The sequence below is a fragment of the Loxodonta africana genome, chromosome 13 (genome assembly GCF_030014295.1).
Source record: "Loxodonta africana isolate mLoxAfr1 chromosome 13, mLoxAfr1.hap2, whole genome shotgun sequence".
NCBI classification, from domain to species: domain Eukaryota; kingdom Metazoa; phylum Chordata; class Mammalia; order Proboscidea; family Elephantidae; genus Loxodonta; species Loxodonta africana.
In genome coordinates, this window is record NC_087354.1 from 25,641,987 (window position 1) to 25,668,717 (window position 26,731).

The 26,731-nt window shown below is 42.1% G+C and overlaps 1 non-coding gene across 1 annotated transcript; it reads left to right on the forward strand.

Annotated features, from left to right (window-relative positions):
• The first annotated feature begins 22,777 nt into the window (after nucleotides 1–22,777).
• On the forward strand, nucleotides 22,778–22,880 carry LOC111751643 (U6 spliceosomal RNA). The gene has a single exon (XR_002786764.1). It is a non-coding gene; the product is annotated as a U6 spliceosomal RNA (small nuclear RNA).
• Nucleotides 22,881–26,731: the final 3,851 nt, after the last annotated feature.

Here is a 26,731-nt window from a genome sequence, read left to right on the forward strand (position 1 = left end):
GGGCAGTTCTTCAGGGTGGCTCTGAGTCGGAATCGACTCAACGGCCGCGGGTTTGGTGTTTTTAGTTGGCACTTAGTAAGTGCTCAATATAGGTTTGTGTCTCCATTTGGCCCAGATCGGGAGATTTTCAAGACACAGCCATTCTAGTATTTAAGAGCGGTCTTGGCCGGAGGCAAAAGCCGGCCAACTGTGCTGTTAAAGTGCCTTCAAAGGGAAAAAGGCGGCGTCGAAATAATTGTTCCATTAAAGAAATGACACAACTTTGATTTATAGTTCTAACATCTTGCCAGTTTTCTATGGCTTGACTATTTATATAATTGTTGGTTGGATGAAGCTCCATATTCAAAATTGATCTTAGCAAGCTCATAGTCACTGCTTATCATTCCATAGAGGTTCTCTGAGAAATTATAATGACAACCATCTAAAATCTGGTCCACATGATCATTTTCCCTCTCCTCAACTCCAAAACTTAAATTAGGTATGGCATACATTAAAGACAAATATAGGCAATGGAACAAAACCAGACCAAAGACATGTGTTAAGTTATTGCGTTTAGATCATTTAGATATGACTTGAGAGGAGGAGAGGAGATGAAACTTGCTTTGCCATCTGCTTTAATTCTCACTGTAGGTTGCGGAGAATAACCACCATCATAGCCCTTGTCATCAGTGCTGTGAGGACCGGCTTACCTGTTAGTCCACCCACTGCACATCGGGTCCGGGGAGGGCCATGACAATTATCTCTGAATCCTGAGCCTTAACACAAGTTGTTCGGAATACTATTAATAAATCTCGTATCATTGAGCATCTGCTTTTGCTACATACTATAAACCAAACTCGTTGCTGTCAAGCCGATTCTGATTCATGGCGACATCATAGGTTACAGGGTACAACTACTGTGTAGGGTTATATTGGCTGTAATCTCTATGGAAAGAGCCCCGGTGGTGCAGTGGTTAAGCACTTGGCTGTTAACTGAAAGGTCAGCAGTTCGAACCCACCAGCCACGTCTTTGGAAAAAGATGCAGCAGTCTGCTTCCATAAAGATTACAGCGTTGGATACCCTGTGGGGCGGTTCTGCTATCTTATAGGGTTGCTGTGACTCAGAATCGACTTGACAGCATTGAGTTTAATCTTTATGGAAGGAGCCTACCCTGCCTTTCTTCCACGGAGCCAGTGGGTGGTTTTGAAGCACCAACCTTTAAGTTAGCAGCTGATAGCAAACTGATCACACCACCCAAGCAGGCACCTTAGAATAGAACATCCAAAATAACTGATAGAGATAGAACTTTGTTTCCTGCTCATGTAAAAGATGTCTAAAGTTAAACAATCCAGTACTGGTAGGCACCTCCACAGTTATCAGGAATCTGGGTTTTTATATTTCCCTTCTGCTATCCTTAATGCCTGGTTTCCATTTCCAGTGTTGCCTCATGGTCCAGTATGACTGCTGGAGCTCCAGCCATAGCATCCATATTACAGGCAGCAGGAAGGAATAAGGATAGAAGGGCAAAAAGTATATGCCTCCCAGCTGTGTCAGTTCCATTTAGCCAGCCTGTGGAAACCCCATGTAATACTTAAGTTACATCGTATTGGATAGAACTTAGTTACATGGCCATACCTACCTACAAGGGCAGCTGGGAAATGATGACTTTTATATGAGTGCATCCCTAAACAAAACCAGGCCTCTGTTAACAGGGCAGAAGGGAAGAACGGATGCCTGGTGTCAGCCAACAGTCCAGGCCAACACCTTTTTTTTTTTTTCATTTTCCCAGTATCTGTCCAGTATTCCTGGTGGCCCAGAACTTAAAGTTTTAGAAATTCTGGGGTGATGTGCAGAACTCAATACGTATTTGTTAATAGATGGTTGAACTCTTGGTTTTCCTACTTCTTTGGATGTTCCTTTTTCAGACTCCTCCGCTGATTCCTTGGCATTTCCCAGACTTCCTGGTACTGGAGTGCTCAGGAATTGAATACGGATAGGTAAGAAGACCTCATCCTTGCCCACACTCACTCCCTAGGTGATCTCCCCCAGGCCGTGGCCTTATGGTCATACAAACACTGGCAGCTCTCACATCCGTACTCCTAGCTCCTGATGTCTCCATGAACTCTAGGCCCACAGCTCTCACTCCTTGCTCGATATATTTGCGTGGGTGTCTAGAGGGGATCTCAATCTTAACATGCCCCCACTGAGCTGATACACTTCCCTGCAAGAGATATTTTGCTCCTTCTGCAGGCTTCTCCATCTCAGGAAAAAAAAAAAAAACTCGCTTCCATCAAGTTGATTCCAACTCATAGCAACCAGATCGGACAGAGCAGAACTGCCCCACAGAGACAGTTCCCAAGACCGTAGTCCTTATGGGAGTAGACTGCCACATCTTTCCTGCAGAACAGCTGATGGGTTCAAACTGCAGACCTTTTGGCCAGCAGCTGAGTGCTGAGCACTGCGCCACCAGGGCTTCTTTCATCCCAGGGAAATACAGCCCAATCTTTCTTTTGCTCAAATAAAAAATCTTGGCGTCATTCTCTCATACCCCACATCTGATCCATAAGGAAATCTTTGTCGACTGAACACTTCTCACCACTTCCACAGCCACCACCAGGCTAGTCCGAGCCACATTGTCTCTCCCCTGGCCACTGCAGCAGTCTTCTGACTCCTCTGCTTGTTCCATCCTTCCTGCAGCAGCCAGAGGGATCCTTTTTTTTTTTCCTCCCAAAAAAGCTGATCATGGAGGTCCCTGGGTGGTACAAAATGGTTAACACACTCGGCTTCTGTCATGGATTGAATCGTGTCCCCCCAAAATATCTGTCAACTTAGCTGGGCTATGATTGTCAGTATTGTGTGACTGTCCACCATTTTATGTGATTTTCCTATATGTTGTAAATCCTCTCACTATGGTGTAATAAGATGGGTTTGCGGCAATTATACTGATGAAGTCTACAAGACTACAAGATTAGGTAGTGTTTTAAGCCAATTCCTTTTGAGATATAAAAGAGAGAAGCGAGCAGAGAGACATGGGGGACTTCATACCACCAAAAAAGTAGTGCCAGGAGTAGAGCACGTCCTTTAGACCTGAGGCTCCTGTGCTGAGTTGCTCCCAGACCAAGGGAAGTCTGATGACAAGGACCTTCCTCCAGAGCCGACAGAGAGAGAAAGCCTTCCCCTGGAGCCGATGCTCTGAATTTGGACTTCTAGCCTACTGGACTATGAGAGAATAAAACTTCTCTTTGTTAAAGCCACTCTCTTGTGGTATCTCTGTTATAGCAGCACTAGATAACTAAGACAGCTTCTAACTGAGCCACCCAAAGGCACCTCAGAAGAAAGGCCTGGTAATCTACTTTTAAAAACTCAGCCATTGAAAATGCTATGGAGTACAATTCCACTCTGACACACATGGGGCCACCATGAGTCAGAGTCGACTCAGTGGTAACTGGTTTAACTGGTCTGTCCTCAGCTCAGACTCCTCCAGTGGCTCCCATCTCACTCAGAGTGAAGACTAGAGCCCTTACGTTGGGCCAACAGGCCTGACACTATTTGTGCTTAAGCACTCCTTGGATTTCACCTCCCACCTCCCTGCCTCTCGCTCCCTCTGCTCCAGACCCCTTGACCTCTTTGCTCATCCTCAGACCAGCTGTCTTGGTTATCTAGTGCTGCTATAACAGAAATACCACCAGTGAATGGCTTCAACAAGCACAAGTTTTTTCTCTCAGTCTACTAGGCTAAAAGTCCAAATTCAGGGTGTTAGCTCCAGGAGAAAGCTTTGTTTTTCTGTTGGCTCTGGAGAAAGGTCCTTGTCATCAATCTTCCCCTGGACTAGGAGCTTCTCAGCACAGGAACCTCAGGTCCAAAGGACACACCTTGCCCCTGGTGTTGCTTTCTGGGTGGTATGAGGTCCCCATGTCTCTCTGCTAGCTTCTCTCTTTTATATCTCAAAAAGGTTTACATAAGACACAGCCTGATCTTTCAGATTGAGTCCTTCCTCATTAACATCATTGCCCCTAGTCACATCTCATTAACATCATAGAGGCAGGATTTACAACACAGGAAAATCACATCAGATGACAAAATAGTGGGCGATCACACAGTACTGGGAGTCACAGACTAGCCAAGTGGACAGATATTTTTGGGGGACACAAAGCCAAGCCTACTCTCACTGTGGGGCTTTTGCTTTGCTGGTCACTCGACCCAGAATGCTCTTTTCCTGGACATCCACTTGATTCATTCACCTGCTCCCATCGGGTTCCTGCTCAACTGCCGCCTTATCAGGTAGGCCTCTCTTACGGATTGAATTGTGCCCCCCCTCCCCAAAATATACTGATTAATACCTGTACCTGTGAATGTGACTTTGGAAATAGGTTCTTTCTTTGAAAATGTTATCAGTTAAATTAATGAGGCCATACCGGAGTAGGGTGGCTGCTAATCCCCTCTGAATGGTGTCCTATAAAAGAGGAGAAAAGCCAAAAAAACCAAACCTGTTGCTGTGGAGATGTAGAAACAGTCACACAGGGAGAAGGTGCTTCGTGAGTGAAGATATATCTACAAGCCAAGGAATGCCAAGAGATGTCTGAGGTTCCAGAAGCTAGAAGAGACAAAGAAGACTCTTCCCCTTGAGCAGTCAGAGAGATCATGGCCCTGTAGATAACTTGAATTTGGACTTCTACCCTACAAAACTGTGAGAGAAGAAATTCCTGTTCTTCAAAGTCACCCAGTTTGTGGCATTTTGTTATGGCAGCCCTAGGAGACAAAGAGAGCCTCCTTGAGCACCTTCTATAAAATAACCGCATTTCCCACCCTGACAGCCTCTGTTCCCCTTGCTAGACTTTATCTATAGCACATACTTCACCTTCCATCTCTACATATGTATGCAGAGAAAGAGAGCCTGGCACTTACAGCTAGGCCCAGGTGTTTTCCCATTGAACATAAATACTTTCACAGAACACCAAAGTCAGACAAGGCCATGCTGTGATCATGAGGGATCAAAACGAAAACAGAACACTCTGTAATCATGTCTGAACACAGACAAAACATAAACATTGTCCAAAACACAAAATACCAACCATCCCGCTTGCTGGGCTAGTATTAGTGATTACTGCTTCTTTACAAATTACAACTTTAGCCTCCCTCCAGTCTGCCCTCCTTCTAGATAAGATTTATTGGGATACCCAAACATAAAATTATCTCCTGCTTTCTGACAGCATCCAATCCACAGCAAACCTCGACTTCCTTGGACCCTCCCCCGAATTGCCAACTGTCTTAGGCTGGGCTCTCTAAAGGAGCAAAACCAGTAAAGTATGTGTGTGTGTGTGTGTGTGTAGAGAGAGAGTGTTATCTCAAGGAAATGGCTCATATGGTTGTAGAGGCTGACAAGTCCCAAGTCCATGGATCAAATGTCAGGCTGGAGGCTTCTCCTGACACGTAGCTGCAGGGGCTGATGAACCCAAGATTGGTAGGTAAGACAGTGGATCACTGGCTCAGGTCCCAAGAGCTAGGGGTCAAATGATGATGGGCTGGATGCAGGATCCAGAGCAAGTGAGCAAGCTTCACCAGAATGTCTGTATATGATGGATGCAGGCCACACCCTTGAGAAAACTCCCCTTACAACTGATTGGCTGATCACATCATGGAGGATGATTACATCATTACATAACTGCCACATTACATCATTATATAACTTCCAAACTACATCGTTACGAAACTACCAAACTACATCATTGTGTAACTGCCAAACCACTGGGAATCATGGCCCAGCCAAGCTGACACAAACTTTAACCATCACACCAACCAAAGCCCAAATCCTAGTATTGATCTTTCCTAACACCTTTTTACTGAGATGGCCTTTGGTTTTCTATGGTGTGTGTGTGCTCCCTTTTAGCAAAAAGTAATAAACCTGACTTGTTCAACTATAGGTGTTCCTGGTGGTTTCTGGCTGGAGGGCATTGACAATGTGCGTGCGCACACACACACACACACACACATTTGCTCTTTGTTTTGTTTTAACTGGCTGCTCTCCCAGAATGTAAGTTCCATAAGAGCAGGGAATTTGTTTTGTTCACCACTCCATCTCAGACCTAGGACGGTACCTGGCACATAGTAGGCGCTCAATTAACGTTCATTCAATGAATTATGAATTGAATGTCATTTCAGAGGCAGTGTTCACCATCACCCAATCAGTAGTTTCTGATCTCAGTGTTGGATGAGTTCAACCGAGTCTTTAATTTTCCACCAGCCTTCTCAGAGATAGAATCCCTGCTCAGGCAGGGCCCCCTCAGGGTGGAGCTGTGGCAAGAGATGCCTTTCTTGGCTTTGGTTCTCAAGGTGTCAGTGGCTACTATCCTGGGGAGCAGCAGGAATCAAGGTCATGGGATGAGTCACTGCTCAGGTCCTGGGCATAGGGCAGGGTTGGACGTGGGTGGGGACAGGGGCTGCAGGAGGTAGGAGGGCCTTGTGCCCTCACCTGGTGGCGGTGTAGACTGCACAAGGAAGAAGCTGTTGCTGCTCCTTCTACCCCAAGAAGCCACAGCCACTCAGCGGTCTCCATTCCAGCCATGCCCCATGAAGGCCACTTTTCCCACATATACTCACCCTGACACACACACACACGAGAAATGCCACAATTTCGACCTTTATTTGATCTAGAAAACATGCTTATTCATCTATACTATACAGTGCATCCTGGAGGTACGGGGAGGGTGAAGGGACAACTGTCTGGGTTTATGGGGCAGTGAGCCTGTGCAAGGACACCAGAGAGGAGCTCTTTAGATATCCAAGGCTCAGCCTGAGGGGCCAGCAGAGGAGGAGCGGGGACCCAGGGGGCAGGAATGAGCTTCAGGAAGGAAGATAAGAGGGCACCACAGAGCAAACGCCTCCATTTAGACATGTGACGGGGGATGCCCACTCACTTTTTCCCCAGAAACCAAGATGGAATGATGGCTAATAAACCCCTTTGGGAGATGCAAAACAGTGTGTATAGTGTGCTACTTTGGGGCCCCAAAGTGGGAAAAAGAAGAAAGTACATGTTCAAGTGCATGTATGTGAATAAAGAAACGCTGCTAAGATTTTCAGAAAATGAATCCAATGGCCCCCTGTGTGCAAGGAGGGGCGACGCATAGTGGTGGGCTTCGCTGTGTACCTTGTTACATGGTTTGATTCCTGAGCCATGGAAATTGATGCTTACTCAAGATAAAATTTAAAAGCCAAACCAGAGCTTAAAAAATGAAATAAAACTACGTCTTTCAGTGCACAGGTTAGAATGAGTGAAGAGGAAGAATAAAGGAGACTTGTATTCTATGTATACGGTCTGAGGTTTTAGAAAAATGCATCCATGTTTTCTTTGCATAATTAAAGATAATCGTTTAAAAAGCAAAAAGGAAGCAAGGAAGGAAGGAATATAAATGGCCTTTGGAGGCAGCTAGCACAACCTGGGTTGTTGGTACATTCTCTCTGCCACTGTGTGACTGTGGGTGGGTTATTTTGCCTTTCTAAGCCTCAGTTTTCCTGTCAATCAAATGGGGCAAATATTATAATTATTATAATAGTAACAATAATATATATTATTGCATAATATATAAAACCAGAAAAAAAAAAAAAAACCTATTGCCATCGAATCAATTCCGACTCCTGGTGACCCCATAGAATAGAGTAGAACTGTCCCATAGGGTTTACGAAGCGGCTGGTGGACTTGAACGGCCAGCCTTTTGGTTAGCAGCCAAGCCCTTAACCACTGTGTCACCAGGGTTCCATAATATATAATGTGATATAAAAAAAAAAAAAAATTTAATAGGGTTCTTGAAAAAGTTAAATTAAAAAAAGAAAAAGGTTAAGTAAATTTTTAAAAAGTCTATGTAGAGCACGTAGCCTAATACCTGGGGACTAGTAAACCTAAAAAATATTAGCTGCAATTAGAGGGCTGGATATTTGTAAAATGTTAAGGGCATCCAAAAAGAGCCCTGGTGGCACAGTGGTTAAGTGCTCAGCTGCTGACCACAAGGTTGGTGGTTTAAACCCAACAACCAGTGTGGCAGTTCTACTCTGCCCTATAGGGTCACTATCAGTCAGAATTGACTTCACAGCAATGGGTTTGGTGGGTTTTTGGAAGCAGCATCCAAGAAGCCCTGGTGGCACAGTGGTTAAGTGCTTGGCTGCTAACCAAAAGGTTGGCAGTTCGAACACACCAGCTGCTCAGTGGAAGAAAGATGTGGCCGTCTGCTTCTGTAAAAATTGCAGCCTTGAAAACCCCATGGGGTGGTTCAACTCTGTCTTATAGGGCCACTGTGAGTTGGAATCAACTCAATGGCAAGGGATCTTTTTCGGTTTTAAGAAGTATCTCTGGGTTACTTACGAGAACTCAATTAATTGTAATTATTCTTTGTTAATATTAACGTAACTTTAGATGTGGTCTCTGGTAGCTCCCCAGCTGGAGGGTCGGAAGCTCTGTACGTCTCACCCACCACCACTAAAAACATGATCCCCAGTTGATGGTGGCAGAAGGGGTGGCCTCCGCCCCTCAGGCCTGCTCCCTGGCGTCTGTAAAAGCTGTGGGAGGTAGCCGGTACAGAGTTGGAGGATCCCTGGGTCTGATTCCAGATGAGCTTCTTCAGAAAAATAGAGTGTCCTCTGGAATTTTGTTCCATGTGCATAGGAGTTTGTGCATAGCCCGATGGCAATGTTTTTCTAGGAGTTGTTTAAAGGCCGTGTTATGGATTGAATGGCATCCCCCGAAGAGAAGAGACGCAGAGAGACAGGGGAAGGACAGTCATATGAAGATACATCTACTAGCCAAGGAATGCCTGAGGCTACCAGAAGCTGGGAGAGACCAAAAAGGATCTTCCCTTAGACACTTTGAGGGGAGCACAGTTCAGCTGGCATGTTGATTTGGACTGCTAGCCTCCAGAACTGTGAGACAATAAATTTCTGTTCTTATAAGCCACCCAGTTTGTGGTGTTTTGTTGCAGCAGCCCTAAAAAACTAATATAAGCATGTCATGGACTGAACTGTGTTCCCGAAAATATGTGTCACCTTGGCTAGGCCATGATTCCCGGTATTGTGTGGTTGTCCTCTGTTTTGTTATCTGATTATCCTCCATTTTGTGATGTCTTATAAATCCTAGGCTCTATGCCTGTGGTTATGGTCCCACTTGGGAGTGAGCTGTCCATTATGTTAATACGATAGGATTAGGTCATTTAATGAGGATTAGGGTGGGACGCAACACCCATACTCAGGAGTTTCCCTGAGGTGTGGACTGCATCACGTTTTATCTTACAAGAGATAAAGGGAGAAGCTAGCAGAGAGAGAGAGGGACCTCACTACTACCAGGAAAGAAGAGCTGGGAGTGAAGCACGTCTTTTGGACCTGGGGTCCCTGAGCTGAGAACCTCCTAGACCCAGGGGAAGATTGATGCCAAGGTACATGGCATCGGACTTGGTTTTGGTTATAGCATTAAAAACTCCATATCCTTTCTAGGGGCTCCTCTTCTTTTCTTGAATCTATCCTTCCAACTTTTCCATGTGGGTCTTTGTTTGCACCTTGGGATGCTGTCCCTACCTCCTGTTAGATTTCTAACCACCCAGCAAGGCTGAGTACCAATGCCGCCTCTAACACTCTCGTTTCCCTCCGGGTCTCTTCCATAGCACTTCATCAGAATCGCAGTGGTATTCTCTGTCTTATTTTACAGTTACCGTGTATATTTCCTGCATCATTGTACATACTTGAACTACTATTAAGGACAAAGGCTATGTTTATCTACCTCTGTGTTCCATCTGGCTCTGGATCTACTCAACGCCTGGCAAACATGCTGAGTGATTGATAACATTTTCAAATCAACACATTAATGGATAAAGTCTTACGCCTGTCTTAGTTATCTAGTGCTGCTATGACAGAAATACCACAAGTGGATGGTTTTAGCAAACATATTTATTCTTTTGCAGTTTAGGAGGCTAGAAATCCAAAATCAGGGTGCTGGCTCTAGGGGAAGTCTTTCTCTCCCTTTCGGCTCTGAGGGAAGGTCCTTATCTCCTTTCAACAACTGTGAGCCTGGCATTCCTTGAGATTTCAACCACTACACCACCAGGGTTTCCACTGGGGCCCCTTAAATGCTATAACGTATGCAATTTTACAACAACAGCAGTAACAACCAACAGTGTGTGAGTGGTTATATAGGTAGATATGTAGCTGGTGTAGTAGTTAAGTGATATGGCTGCTAACCAAAAGGTTGGCAGTTCGAATCCACCAGGTGCTCCTTGAAAACTCTATGGGGAACTTCTACTCTGTCCTATAGGGTCGCTGTAAGTCAGAATCGACTTGACAGCAATGGGTTTTTACAGTTACGTATGCATATACGTGTATAGGGACGCCTATGTGTGTATATGTGTGTACGTGTGTATGTGAAGGTGTATTTGTAGGTATATGCATATACATGTTTGTGTGGGCTGCACATTTATTCATATATATAATAAAACACATAGGGGGCACAGTCATAGATACTTCCCAGACATAACCAAACACCTCAAAGGATTAGTTTACTGGTTTTGAAGGCTTAGGATCATAGTTTTGTGGGACAACTTGGTCAGTTGGCACAACATAGTTCATGAAGTTTATGTTTTACATCTAGGTAGTGTCTGGGGTCTTAAAGGCTTGCAAGCAGCCACTTAAGATACAACTATTGGTCTCTACTTGTCTGGAGCAAAAGAGAAACAAAGAAACCAAAGACTCAGAGAAGAAAATAGTCCATAGGACGAATTGCCTACATGGACCACAGCCTCATCTATCCTGAGACCAGAAGAACTAGATGATGCTGGGCTACCACTACCAACCATCCTGACTAGAACACAACAGACGGTCCTAGATAAAATGGGAAAAAAATGGTAGAACGAAACTCAAAAATTCTTTAAAAAATGCCCAATTTACTGTACCAGCAGAGAATAGAGGAACCCCTGAGACTATTGCCCTGAGATACCTTAAACTTTGAACTGAAACCATTCCTGGAGGTAAACTTTCAGGTAAATAACAGATTGGTTCATAAAATAAACACCACCACCCATGAATACTGTGCTCCTTTAAAAACAAAAAAATACAAGACAAACATTTACCTTAAAGCAAAGATGAGAAGGTCGCGGGGAGGGGCAGAAAAGCTAGATTAATGGAAACAGAACAACCAGAAGAGAAATAATGAGAATGTTAACATAATGTGGAAAATGTAACCAATGTCACTGAACAATATATATAAAATAGCAATTCATAAATGGGAACCTAATTTGATATGTAAACTTTTACCAGAAACACAATGAAATATTGAAGAAAGAAAGAATATGGAGTTCAAGTCAGGAGATGGGAAGGAAATGTGGGTGATATGGAGAGATGTGAAAAGACTAGGAGGAGGGGGAAGAGATTATGCATTGACTGACTCCTGGTTCGTGCTGCTAATAACTATCCTGCTAAAGAACATACCAAGGCCTAGAACACTGTGAAAAGTTATTAAAAAAACAGGCATATGAGTGAATAAACTGTTATTTATTTATTCACACAAAGGATTACTGCACAGCAGTTCAAAGCAATGAACTGTCTTTATATGTCGACATGGATACATCTCAAAAACATGGTGTGGAGAGTGAGAAAAGCAATTTGCAAATGATACATATAGTATGATCACGTTTATGTAAATTGTAAAATCACACAAAACAGCTATAAAGTATATACTGTTTACAGATAGCTGGTTATATTGTTTAAGTGTAAAAACACCAAGTATGTGTACACACACAGTGGGCAACAGTATAACAAATGTATTTCGAAAACTTCAATGATCTTAAAGATTTTCTGGGAAAATACGGGTTATCAAAACTACCTCAAAAGATACATAGACAATAGGAAGAGCTCAGTGACAATGAGAGAAAATTTAAAAGTTATTGATGAAAGGACCACTCCACCAGGAAACCGTGATGATCCTCAGTGTGTATGCGCCAAATAACGGAGACTCAAAACACACTAAGTAAAAATTGATAGAGCTGTAGGGAGAAATCAACAAATCCACAATTATAGCTGGGAACTTTCAACACCCCACCAGCCCCCGTCAGCAATGGATAGAACTACTAGACAAAAAATCCGCAAGGATATAGGAGATCTGAACAACTCAATCAACCAACAGGATATAAATGACATGTATAGAACACTCCACCAAACGACAGCAGAATGTAAACCACACCCCCCCCATGCACCCATGAAACATTCACCAAGATAGGTAATATCTGGGGCCATAAAACAAATTTCAAGAAATTTAAAAGGATTGAAGCCACACAGAGTATGTTCTATGACCATAATGGAATCCAACCAGAAGTCAATAACAGACAATAGGAAAATCTCTAAACACATAGAAATTAAACAACACTTCTAAATAATCCATGGGACAAATAGGAAACTAAAAAGCACATACACAATCAACCTCAAGAAGACAGCTTTCAAGAAAATACAGTACAAAAGCCACAGGGGTCCAATTCCTTGCTAAACCTGTGGTAAGCAGAACGGCCAGTGCCTCCTAAGATGCTGTATGACACACTGAAAATAGAATGACCCAACTGGCAAATGTCCTATACTTTCCCCCTCACATGAGAAGATAAAATCTTTAGGAAACTCATACACGCTGGACTGACAAACCAAAACCCAAACTAAACCCACTGCTGTCCAGTCAATCCCAACTCACAGCGACACTGTAGGACAGAGTAGAGCTGCCCCACAGGGTTTCCAAGGAGCAGCTGGTGAATTCCAAATGCCAACCTTTTGGTTAGCATCCGTAGCTCTTAATCACTGTGCCAGCTGGACTGACAGTATCCACTAAATCTCTTTCTTTCAACGTAAATTCTTTCTGACTTTCCTCCAAAATTGTCATGTTCTCTTTAAATTGTTTTCAGATGCGTACTCGGGATTGAGAGCATTTATTTTTTGCTTTTTTACACAAGATATGGTTGAGAACTGTTTGTAAACTGAAGTTGTTCATAGTGTCGTTTGTGTGAATGTGGATCATGGACAATGGATGACGTACACTTCTGAGTATTAAAGAATCCATAGAATGGAATGAAAAAAAAAATCAAAATATGTGAGACGCAGCTTGTCTCAGTTATCTAGTGCTTCAGGAACAGAAATACCACAAATGGGTGGCTTTAACAAAGAGGAATTTAGTTTCTCACAATTTAGGAGGCTACAAGTCCAAATTCAGGGTGCTGGCTCTAGGGGAAGGGTTTCTCTCTCTGTTGGCTCTGGAGGAAAGTCCTTGTCTCGTTTAGGTTCTGTTCCTGGAAGATCTTCATGTGACTGGGCATCTCTCTTCCCCCATCTCTGCTTCTTTTGTTGCTTGTTTAATCTCTTTTATATCTCCAAAGAGATTGACTTAAGACATACCCTACACTAATCCTGTCCATTAACATAACAAAGACAACCCATTCCCAAATGGACTATAACCACAGGCATAGAGGTTAGGATTTACAACACATATTTTTGAGAGACACAATTCAGTCCATAACATTCCACCCTTTGGCCTCTCAAAATTCATGTCCTTGCTGCATGCAAAACTCATTCACCCCATCACATCATCTCAGAAGTCTTAAGTTGACTCCAAGTCAAAAATCTTGTCTTCTGAATCATCTAAACCAAGTATGGGTGAGATGTTAGGCATATTCCAACCTGGGGCAAAATTTTGCTTCATCTGAGAACCTGTGCAATCTAGAATACAGGTTATCTGCTTTCAAAATGCAGTGGTGGAACAGGCACAAGGTATACATCTCCATCACAAATGTGAGAATTTGGAGGCAAAGATGGGATAACAGGCACCAAGCAAGTCCAAAACCCAGTAGAAAAATTTGCATTAGCTCTCAAGGCTTGAAAATAATCCTCTGTTCTTAGAGACAATTTACAGAATAGCCCTGCTATCCAGACTCTAGGTATTGGCCATGTTTTCTGGATTCTGGGTAGAGGCCCCTCAGCCCTGGGTTTCAGCTTTGCCTTCCAGGTCCACTCAACGGCAACTCTTCTTTGGCTTTGGACAGCCCCATTTTCCTAGTCTGTCTAAGCGGCAACCCCAGCTCCTCATCCCTTAAGCCCTGTTCTAATGTCCCTTGGGCTTGGCAGCCGTGCTCCTTCAGCTTTGGGCAGTGGCCCCATCTCCCTGGCACACCTTATTGGCAGCCCCACTCTCTGGAACTGAGTTGGTGAAGATTTGACTCTTCAAAACCTAGGGGACTGTGGCCCCACTCTTTGAGATCCAGGAGACCATGGCACTACCCTTTGAAACAGAGAAGGCCCTGCTTCCTGTGCTCCTTCCAACAGCCCTGCTGGTCTCTGACCTGCTTCCCGTGCTCCTTCCAACAATTCTGCTGATCTCTGAGGTACTCCAGGGATGATCATTTTCTTTTCTTGGAGGTCAATAGATGTAGCTCCTTTGACCTGTTTCCTGCCTGTAGAATTCCAAGAGGCAGAGAGTGTTCTTGCCTTTCATTCTTTCTCTGTCCCCTTCAGTCTAAGCTGATGGATTTTCTGCTGTGGTAGTTGGTTAGATCCATTGGTCATAGCTAATCTCTTCAACAAAAGATTGTGTAGCCACATCCTTGGTGAACTTTTCTAGGGCATGTGTCTTTAGTTTGTATAACAGAATTTTCCAAATTTTTAAGTTCTGTTTTCGTTTTGCACAGTTCGTTTTTAAGCCCATCTCTGTTCTCTCACATTTTACTATAAGCAGGAAGGGGAAACCCCATTAAGATGTTGCTTAGAAATCTCATCAGCCAGATATCCAAGCTCATCACTTACAACTTCTACCTTCCACCAAACATAGGAACGTAATTCAGACAAGTTCTTTGCCACTACATAAAAAGCGTCACCCTCCCTCCATAGCCCAATCCCATGTTCACTGTTTTCATTTGAAGCCTCACCAGAAGCACATTTAACATCCACATTTCTAGCAACATTCTGTTGCTGGTGCCATATGTATCCTCTAAGATGATACAGACTTTCTCTGTAGCTCTCCTCACTTCCTTCCGAGCCTTCACCAGAATTGCCTTTGAAGTCCATAATTCTACCAACAGTCTCTTCAAGGCAATCTAGGCTTTTACGAAAAACTTAAAACTCTTCCAGCCTCCACCTATTACCCAATTCCAAAACCACTTCCGCACTATAGGTATTTGTTAGAGCAGCACCACACTCCTGGAACCAGATTGTGTCTTAGTTATCTAGTGCTGCAATAACAGAAGCACCACAAATAAGTGGCTTTAAGAAAGAGAAATTTAGTTTCTTACAGTTTAGGTGGCTGGAAGTCTGAATTCAGGGTGCTACTTCTAGGGGAAGGCTTTCTCTCTGATTGCTCTGGGGGAAGGTTCTTGTCTCTTTTAGCTTCTGTTCCTGGGTGATCTTCATGTGGCTTGACATCTCTCTTCCCCCTCTCTGCTTCTTTTATTTGCTTGTTTAATCTCTTTTATATCAAAAGAGATTCACTTAAAACATACGCTACACTAATCACTTCCGTTAACATAACAAGGGCAGCCCATTCCCAAATGAGACTTTAACCATAGACATAGAGGTTAGGCTTACAGCACTTATGTTTTGGGGACACAATCCAACCCATAACACAGCTAAAGCAGTTTTTTTTTTTTTTTTTTTTAAATTGGGCCTAAAGTGAGAGTTTACAATTCAAGTAAGTTTCTCATACAAAAATTTATACACACTTTGTTATGTGACCCTAGTTACTCCCCTTGTAATGTGACAGCACACTCCTTCTTTCCACCCTGGATTTTCCATGTCCCTTCAACCAGCTTCTGTCCCATTTTGCCTTCTCATCTCACCTCCGGACAGGAGCTGCCCATTTAGTCTCATGTATCTACTTTTTGTTGGTTTTTATCTACTTGAGCTAAGAAGCACTCTCTTCATGATTATCATTTTATGTCTTATTGTCCAGTCTAATCATTGTCTGAAGAGTTGGCTTCAGGAATGGTTTCAGTTCTGGGCTAACAGAGAGTCTGGAGGCCATGTCTTCCAGTCAGACCATTAAGGCTGGTATATTTACTAGAATATGAGTTCTGCACCCCACTTTTCTCCTGCTCCATCAGACATTCTCTGTTGTATTCCCTGTCAGGGCAGTCATTGGTGGTAGCCGGGCATCACCTAGTTCTTCTGGTCTCAGGCTGATGGAGTCTCTGGTTTATGTGGCCCTTTCTGTCGCTTGGGCTCATATTTTTCTTGTGTTTTTCTTTGGTGTTCTTCATTCTCCTTTGCTCCAGGTGGGTTGGAACCTATTGATGCATCTTAGATGGCCACTCGCTACCTTTTAAGACCTCAGACATCACTCACCAAAGTGAGATGTAGAACATTTTCTTAATAAACTTTGTTATGCCAAATGAGCTAGATGTCCCCGGAAACCACGATCCCCAGACCCCTGCCTCTGCTACTCTGTCCCTTGAAGTGTTTGTTTGTATTCAGGAAACTTCTTAGCTTTTGGTTTAGTCCAGTTGTGCTGACTTCCTCTGTATTGTGTGTTGTCCTTCCCTTTACCTAAGATAATTCTTATCTACTATTTAGTTAGTGAATAAATCTCTCCCTTCCTGCTCACCCTCCTAACCATCAAAGAATGTTTTCTTCTGTGTTTAAACCTTTTCTTGATTTCTTATGATAGTGATCTCATACAGTATTTGTCCTTTTGGGACCGACTGATTTCACTCAGCATGATGCTTTCTAGATTCATCCATCTTATGAGATGTTTTTCAGATTCATCACTGTTCTTTATCATTGGGTAGTATTCCATTGTGTGAATATAAGATTATCCATTTGTCTGTTGATGGACACCTAGGTTGTTTCTATCTTTTTGCTATTGTGAACAGTACTGCAATGAACATGGATATGTATATATCTATTCATGTGACAGCTCTTATTTCTCTAGGATATATTCCAAGGAGTGGGATTGCTGTATCATATGGTACTTCTATTTCTAGTAAAGCAGTTTTGAGAGGGAAATTGATAGCATTAAATCTTTAAATTAGAAATGAGAAAAGATCTCAAATCAATACCTCAAAAACTTAAGTTTTTTACTTCAAGAGACTAGAAAGGGAGCAAAATAAACCCAAAGCACGAAGAAGGAAGAAAGTAATAAAAATAAGAGCACAAATCAATGAAGTGGAAAATTGGAAACCAAAAGAGAAAATCAAATAAGTGAAATAAAAAGCTGGTTCTTTGAAAAAGAAATCTGTAAAATTGATAAATCTCTATCATGACTAATAAAAACAAAAGGAGAAAAGACACAGATTACCAATATCAGAAATGAAATAGGGACTATCACTACAGATACTTCAGATCTTTTATTAAAAACAAAATAAAAGAATACTATGAACAACTTTAAGGAGCCCTGATGGTACAACGATTAAACACTTGGCTGCTAACTGAAAAGTCAGCAATTCTAAGCCACCAGCCACTGAATGGGAGAACAGACCTGGCGACTGCTCCCATAAAGATTTCAGCCTAAGAAACCCTATGGGGCAGTTCTACTCTGTCTTAAAAGGTTGCTATGAGTTGGAATTGACTCAACAGCACACAACAAAAACAAAATGAACAACTTTACACTCTTAAGTTTTATAACTTAAAAGAAGTAAACCAATTCCTCAAAACTCGGTACTTACCAAAACTCAACCAAGATGAAACAGACAATCTGATTAGTCCTATAACCATGAATAAATTGAATCAGTAATTTAGAAGCTCCCCCCACCCTCCAAAATTTTTAGGCCCAGATAGTTTTGCTTGAGAATTTTATCAAACATTTAAAGAAGAATCAACACTAATTTTACACAATCACTTCCAGAAAATAGAAGAGCAGGAAACACTTCTCGAATCATTTTATGAAGCTACTTCTACCCTGATACCAACCAGACACTACTGCAGATTTAGCATGGGCGTGGGTTAGTGGAAGAAACAGGAGTAGGAGTTGGGAATAGAAGTGGTTCTAGGGAAGCGTGACTCATGCTCTGATGTTGAAAAAGGAGAGGGTAAAAGAATTACAAGAGGGAAACAGATTTCAGATCACCTAAAAAACTCTATATGTGCAGTTACTTTTTCTTCTTTTAAAGACTTTAATTTCTATTATTTCATTTAATCCTCACCCTGTGAGGTTCCCAAAAGGCATCCTAATCTGCAGGCCCATCTTGGGAACTGTGCAGGACCATATAAGACTCCTGATGGCCATGTTGTTGTTGTTAGTTACAGCCGTGTCGGCTCCGACTCATGGTGACCCTATGTACAACATAAGGAAATGTTGCTAGGTCCTGGACCATCTTCATGATCTTTGGCTCATGTGAGTCCATTGCTGCTGCCATTTTGTAGTGCCTCCAACCTATGGGGCTCATCTTCTAGCACTGTGTCGAACAATATTCTGTTGTGATCCATAGGGTTTTCATTGGCTAATTTTTAGGAAGTAGTTTTTTAGATCTTTCTTCCTAGACTGTCTCAACCTGGAAGCTCCACTGAAACCTGTCCAGCCATGCGTAACCCTGCTGGTATTTGAAATACCGGTGGCGTAGCTTTCAGCATTACAGCAACATGCAAGCCACCACAGGACGACAAACTGACAGGTAGTGGCAGAAGACCATAGGCCTTTCCAATTTTAGAGGCTATATCTTCCAATAAAGCACATTAAATGTACCCAAGTGCCATAGTATAAATATAATTCATAAGGAATTGTGTAAGAGCTGAGATGAGTTGCAGTGGACCAGCTGCCTAGCGTTACATTTTGTAGACATTTACACAGGTACTGATATTGATTTTTGAGTTGCCTTTTTGTATTTTGGAGCCTCTACAGTTTTCCTGGTGAGTGATACCCAGTAGGGCCTTTAAAAGCTCATCAAGTTTAGTAACCCTGACCAAAGTGCCATGTGGAGGAAATGCCCTGGAGCTCTGACATGACAAGTCAGGCTCCTGAAGTTCCTAGAATTTCCTTGCAAATGTGATTAAGAATTGGCTGTTCAACAGCATTGGAAGGCTTTGGGGGAGGGAGGGGAGGATATGTTCAGAGCAGCCACCAGTCGATTCCAGCTGCATATTGGAAATGATGAATGAGGGGCTTACCAGCTGAAGTCCTAGAAAATTGTACTGAAAATCAGTCCTGTCAATTTTTGGTTCATGTAGCTGGGAACTTTGTTATTAGGCGCATCCACAGCTAAGATTGCTATGTTTTATTGATGAATTGATATCTTTATTATAATGAAATGCTCTTCTTGATCTCTAGTTGTATTCTTTTTCTTGAAGTTTACCTTGTCTGGTATCATCATCAGGGCTTCAAACCAGTTTGTTCAGGTTCGAACTGCTGCTGAGAATTTGCATCTCTAACAAGTTCCCTGCTGAGAATTTACATTTCTAACAAGTTCCCATGAAATTATACATAAGAATCACCAGGATTTTTTGTTAAAAGGTAGATTCTGATTCAGTATATCCTGAGTGGAAATGAACTGGTTTGAAGCCCTGCTGATCATAGTCCCACCAGCTTTCTTATGCTTAGTGTTTGTATGGCATGTCTTTTACCACCCTTTTACTTTCAACTGTCTTTATGTTTAATGTGTGTTTCTTGTAAAGAACATATAGTTGGACCTTGCTTTTTTATCCAGTCTGCCAATATTTGTCTTTTAATTGTGGTGCTTATGAGTGTTTTATTTGATTGGTTTTGTTCTATCCTTCCATTGTTTATTTTAAAAAATATTTTAAACAATGTTTATATATTCAGTTCCCCCCTTCTCACAGTAAAGATGAAGTCCCTTGATGGTGCAAATAGTTAGTGCTCTCAGGTGCTAACCGAAAGTTTGGAGATTCATGTTCACTCAGAGGCCCTTAGGAAAAAGACCTGGTGACCAACTTCTGAAAACTCAGCCATCGAAAACCCTATGGAGCACAGTTCTACTCTGACACATGAGGAGCTGCATTGAGTCCAAGTCCACTTGAAGGCAATTTCTTTTTTTTTTTCCACTAAAGGTCAATTCCGACTCATGGCAACCCAGTGTGTGCATACTCTAAACATTGTCCTGTACTTGGTTTTTTTTTTTATCTTGATGGATATATCATGGAGACTAACTCATAACAGTGTACAGACATCTTCCTCATTTCTTTTTATAGTTCCCGAACTCTCTGGTGTTTTGATGTATCATAGTTTATTCAATTCATTCCTATGGATGACGTTTGGGTTGTTTCCAGGCTCTTGCTATTACAAATAGAGTTGCAATGAATTAGCCTTCTGCATATGTCTTTTTCATATTTTTTTCAGTGTGTCTTTTGGATAGATTCATGGAAGTGGTCTTACTGGTCAGAGAACAAATGCATATGTCCTTTGGCTACCTATTGCTAAATTGAACTGTTCAGAGGGGTTGTACCCTTTTGCATTTCATAGGAGGGGCTTCTTAAATGGTAGGCTCTGCCTCAGGGAGGCCAGGAGATGCTGGCCATTATCCTGGACCCCTAAAATGCCAGGACACAGGATTATTTTCCTTGAAACCTTTACTCTCTCTAAGGAGAAGTTATCTGATTCTTTGTCTGGGGGGAATATGTGTCTGTGCTTCCACGTGTGCCTGTGAGGTGGGGTTCCAGGAGAAGAGTGGCAGTGCGTGTACCTGTTCCATATGGACTTCTATTAATCCCCCAAGTCCAGCCCCTCATTTGACTTCCACAGGCATTTCTGAATCCCGAGCCTCTCCACGTTTCTGCAAGACAGGCTGATATCCAGAAATGCAATATTCTGGGCTGGGACTTTTTCTGTCCCACCCAGTAGTTACCCTTCTTCTCTCCATGGGCTCTCCATCTTGTAGAATTATGTTGAAATCTCTTCTCTGTTTGTGTTTCATCTCTTACTTTCTTTATTATTGAGGGACCATGCCTTCTTAAGAGTACCTGGGTGGTACAAACTGTTAATGTCTTTGGCTGCTAACTGAAAGGTTGGAAGTTTGAGTTCACGCAGAGGCTTCTTGGAAGAAATGCCTGGTAAGCTACTTCTGAAAAGTCAGCCATTGAAAACCTTGTGGAGCACAGTTCTACCCTCACACACGTGGGGTCACCATGAGTCAGAATTGATTCTACAGTAAGTGGTATGCTAAATTAATATTTTATGGGTTTTGGGTTGGTGAGGAGATGAATTTGTTGTGTTACTCCACCATTTTGATCCAGATGTGTCCCAACAGTGTGTAGAAGGAGGTGGGGAAGTGACTGCAGAGTATGAGGGAAGTGGCTAGGAGAGGAAAGGGGATTCTAACAAGGGTGGTTCTGGATCACGTGTTTAGCTCCACTTCATGGTTTTCGAGAAACACTGGTGAAGGATTTGAGTTATTATGAAATTGTTCTTGGTTACCAGATGGGTGTTTCTTTGACTGGAACACACAGGTTCTAAATACATAGAAGATTTTTTTTTTTATTACAGTAAATACGTATGTGAAAAAGTATTAGACGTTTCAACAATCTTCACATGTACAGGTGAGTGACCTAAGTTATAGATACATAGAGGACTAATGAACAACTGAGTTAATTCTGAAAGTAGACCTGATCTTATGCTTAAAATTTGGAACATGTTAAAGTATTTGATTTCAGACACCCTGCTTTCTCGGTGTACATATAATGAGGCTTTAATTTTATTAGAAAGCAAACAAAACAGTGTACCCACAGAATTGTGATGCTTCTGATGATTTATGGGAACTCTCGCATATGCCATAAAATTTCTCAGAATCTTGCTTCTTCCAAGACTAAGACATGACATGGATATTTGTCATTATAGATGGTATGAAGGAGCCCTGGTGACACGATGGTTAAGAGCTTGGCTGCTAACTGGAAAGTTGGTAATTTGAATCTACCAGCTACTCGACAGGAGAAAGATGTGGTAGTCTGCTGCTGTGGGCAGTTCTACTTTGTCCTATAGGGTTGCTATGAGTTGGAATTAACTTGACAGCAGTGGGTTTGGAATAGATGGTACAAGACTCATTTGTACAGTCAGTGATCTAACTGCCGTTTATCCAGGGTCACACTTATATCAGGTGCTATGCTAGATATTTAGAGAAAAAAACCCATTGCCATTGAGTCGATTCAACTCATAGTGACCCTACAGGGTAGAGTAAAACTGCCCCACAGAGTTTCCAAGGAGCACCTGGTGGATTCGAGCCGCCAACCTTTTGGTTAGCAGCTGTAGCTCTTAACTGCTATGCCACCAGGGTTTCCAGATATTTAGAAAGCAGATGCAAACAAAATAATCCCTGTTATCCGGGAATTTACAATCTCGTACAGGTGTTGAAGGATATGGACCAATAAAGAGATAGTTACCCAAGGAAGTGATACATGCTGTCTTAGTTATCCAACACTGCCCTAACAGAAATACCACAAGTGGGTGGCTTTAACAAACAGAAATTTATTTTCTCACAGTGTAGGAGGCTAGAAGTCTGAATTCAGCATGCCGGCTCTAGGAGAAGATTTCTCTTTCTGTTGGCTGTGGAAAGTTACTTGTTCCTTGGTTTCTTGGTGTGGCGTGGTATCTCTCTTCCCCCTCCATCCCTATTTAGTTAATCTACTCCTTTTATATCTCAAAAAAGATTGACTCAAGGCATACCCTACACTAATACTGCCTCATTAACATAACAAAGAAAACCTGTTCCCCAAAATGGGCTTATAACGATAGGTATAGGGATTAAGATTTACAACATGTATTTTGAGGGACAAAATTCAATCCATAACATGTGTTATTATAGTGGAATGTACATATAGATGAGCCAAGGATTTAATTATCATGGCTAACGATGCACATTTTTATACATGCTCACTTTCACAATGCATATATTAAAACTGAAAGAATATGGAGAAAATTGATGTGGTCCCTGAGCAAAGATGACTTAGAGACTCCTGAGGCGCTTATATTTTTGTGAGACCATCTATTGATTTGGAAATACGTCCGGATTTGGACCCCAAAGGCCTGAGTTTGAGTCACATTTCTACCTTTTATTTTGAATAAGTAAGCCCTTTACTCCTCCTTGAGCCTTAGTTTCCTCATTTTTAAAAGCAAAGGGAAAAATTAAATGATTGCTGAGGCTGTTCTACGTCAAGCATCCCATAGCGGCGAGTTTCAACCTTTCTCTGGCATGAAACGTAAAGCTGGTAAGGATGTCACAGACAGTATTGCAGAGTTGGGCTGGAGGTATCAACACAACCAGCTGGAGTCTTTAGATGTCAGTGTTAGATCGAAGAAGTGACTTTTTTGGGGAACAAACTTGACTGGTTGAATGGCAGTGGGGCTACATTGCTGTCTATTTCAGAAATCAGTGAAGCAGCCCCCATGTGAACTGGTTCTGGAACATTCAGTGCAGAGTGTTCTTGTCAATGGGGGGACAGAGCAGAGAAAGTGCACACTCTCAGATATTCACAGGCCAGTTCAGGTTACCAACTCCTGCTTAGGTTATGGAAGGCTCTATCCATTCAGCGACCTTTACAATACCCCAAACAAACAAACAAAAAACCCACTTCCCTCGAGTCAATTCCGACTCATAGTGACCCTATAGGACAGAGTGGAACTGCCCCATAGGGTTTCCAAGGCTGTAAATTTTTATGGAAGCAGACTGCCACATCTTTCTCACGCGGAGTGACTGATGGGTTTGAACCACCGACCTCTCAGTTAGCAGCCCAGAGCTTTAACCACTGCACCACCAGAGCCCCTTTACAATAGTCCGACCCCTGGAAAATTATTGGTAGATTTCCAAAGCAGTTTTTGGGGAACCTGGTGCTAAATGAGATTTAGTCAGGTGGAAGAGAAAAATGTATATTTTGGTTTAAGAAGCCTCTTTGAAAATTGAGTATCTACTCCTGTGGCTCTTAACCTTTCTACTGCAGAGAATCTGGGTAGCTCTGTGCCTTCTCCCCAGAGAATTGCCCATAGACATACAATTTTGCATATAATTTAATAAATTCGTCTAAGGGGCTATGGACCTCAGATTTTAAATCTTTGATCTATCTTAACAACGTGTCATTATTGGGTATGGAAAGGCATTCAACTGTATGGATCATATCGGTAACACTGGAAAGAATGGAAATTCCAGAACACTTCATTGTGCCCATGAGGAACCTGTACATAGATCAAGAGGCAGTCGTTTGAAGAAAACAAGGAGATATTGCATGGTTTAAAGTCAGGAATGGTGTGTGTCAGGGTGTACCATTTCATCATACCTATTCAATCTGTACGCTGAGCAAATACTCCAAAAAGTTGGACTCTATGAAGAAGAACGGGGCATCAGGATTGGAAGAAGACTCATTAACAACTTGCGTTAGGGACGACACAACCTTGCTTGCTGAAAGTGAAGAGGACTTGAAGCGCTTATTGATGAAGATCAAAGACCACAGCCTTCACTATGAATTACACCTCAACATAAAGCAAACAAAGATCCTCACAACTGGACCAATAACCAACATCATGATAAATGGAGAAAAGACTGAACTTGTCAAAGATTTCATTTTACTTAGATCCACAGTCAACACCCATGGAAGTAGCTATCAGGAAATCAAAAGATGCATTGCATCGAGCAAATCTGAGGCAAAAGGCCTCATTAAAATGTTGAAAAGCAAAGATGTCACCTTGAAGACTAAGGTGCACCTGACCCAAGCCATGGTGTTTTCAATCCTCTCATACACACGGGAAAGTGGAATGATGAATGAGGAAGACTGAAGAAGAATTGACACCTTTGAATTGTGGTGTTGGCAAAAAATAGTGAATATACCATGGACTGCCAAAAGAAGAAACAAATCTGTCTTGGAAGAAGTACAATCAGAAGGCTCCTTAGAAGCAAGGATGTGCTCATTTTATTGCTCCAGGGGAGTTATGAATTTAACTTTTTTTGTGAAATTTATCCTTTAACCATTAAATGTACTTATGATTACTATTAAATGACAGAAGTTACAAAAAGTCTGTTCAGTGTAATGATTTCATTTAACTCATACTAATGAAACAAACAAACAAAAAACCCAAATCCGTTGCGCCCAGTCAATTCTGATTCACAGTGGGGTAGAACTGCCCCATGGGGTTTCCAAGGCTGTAATCTTTACCGAAGCTGACTGCCACACCTTTCTCCTACAGAGCGGCTAGTGGATTCGAACTGACAAACTTTATGGTTGGCAGCTGAGCACTTAACCACTTCTCCACCAGGGCTTCTGAAATAGGTCAATAGATGCACAGAAATAAAAAATCCAGTGTTAGAAGTGTTTATCTAAGGATGGGCTCATGAATTAATGTAATTGCTTATCTATATTTCTTAAGCTTAACATGTACTGCTGTTGTTGTTAGGTGCTGTCAAGTTGATTTTGACTCAGAGGGATACTATGCACAACAGAACAATGAAACACTGCCCAGTCCTGCACTATCCTAACAATTGTTGCAGCCACTGTGTCAATCAGTCTTACTGAGGGTCTTCCTCTTTCTCGATGACCCTCCACTTTACCAAGCATGATGTCCTTCTGCAGTGACTGATCCCTCCTAATTACATGTCCAAAGTATGTGAGATATAATCTCATTATCTTTGTTTCTAAGGAGCATTCTGATTGTACTTCTTCCAAGACAGATTTGTTTGTTCTTTTGGCAGTCCATGGTATATTCAATATTCTTTGCCAACACCACAATTCAAAGGCATCAATTCTTCTTCGGTCTTCCTTATTCACTGTCCAACTTTTGTATGTATATGAGGCGATTGAAAATACCATGGCTTGGGTCAGGCGCACTTAGTCCTCAAAGTGACATCTTTGCTTTGCGACACTTTAAAGTGGTCCTTTGCAGCAGATTTACCCAATGCAATGTGTCTTTTGATTTCTTGACTGCTGCTTCCATGCATGTTGATTGTGGATCCAAGTAAAATGAAATCCTTGACAACTTCAATCTTTTCTCTGTTTATCACGGTATTGCTCATTGGTCCAGTTGTAAGGATTTTTGCTTTCTTTATGTTGAGGTGCAATCCATACTGAAGACTGTAGTCTTTGATCTTCATCAGTAGGTGCTTCAAGTTCTCTTCACTTTCAGCAAGCAAAGTTGGGTCATCTGCACAATGCAGGTTGTTAATGAGTCTTCTTCCAATCCTGATGCCCTGTTCTTCTTTATGTAGTCCAGCTTCTCGGATTATTTGCTCAGCATACAGATTGAATAGGTATGGTAAAATGGTACACCCTGACACACACTTTTCCTGTCTTTAAACTGTGCAGTATTCCCTTGTTTCTGTTTGAATGACTCTTGATCAATGTACAGATTCCTCATGAGCACAATTAAGTGTTCTGGAATTCCTATTCTACACAATGCAATCCATAATTTGTTATGGTCCACACACTCGAATGCCTTAGCATAGTCGATAAAACACAGGTAAACATCTTTCTGATATTCTCTGCTTTCAGCCAGGATCCATCTGACATCAGCAATGATACCCCTGGTTTCACGTCCTCTTCTAAATCTGACTTGAATTTCTGGCAGTCTTCTGTCGATATACTGCTGCAGCCACTTTTGAATACTCTTCAGCAAAGTTTTGCTTGCATGTGATATTAATGATATTGTTGGATAATTTTCTTATGCGGCTGGGTCACCTTTCTTGGGAATAGGCATAAATACGGATGGATCTTTTCCAGTCGGTTGGCCAGGTGGCTGTCTTCCAAATTTCTTGACATAGGTGAGCGAGCACTTCCAGTGATGCATGTGATTGTTGAAGCATCTCAGTTGGTATTTGGTCAATTCCTGGAGCCTTGTTTTTCACCA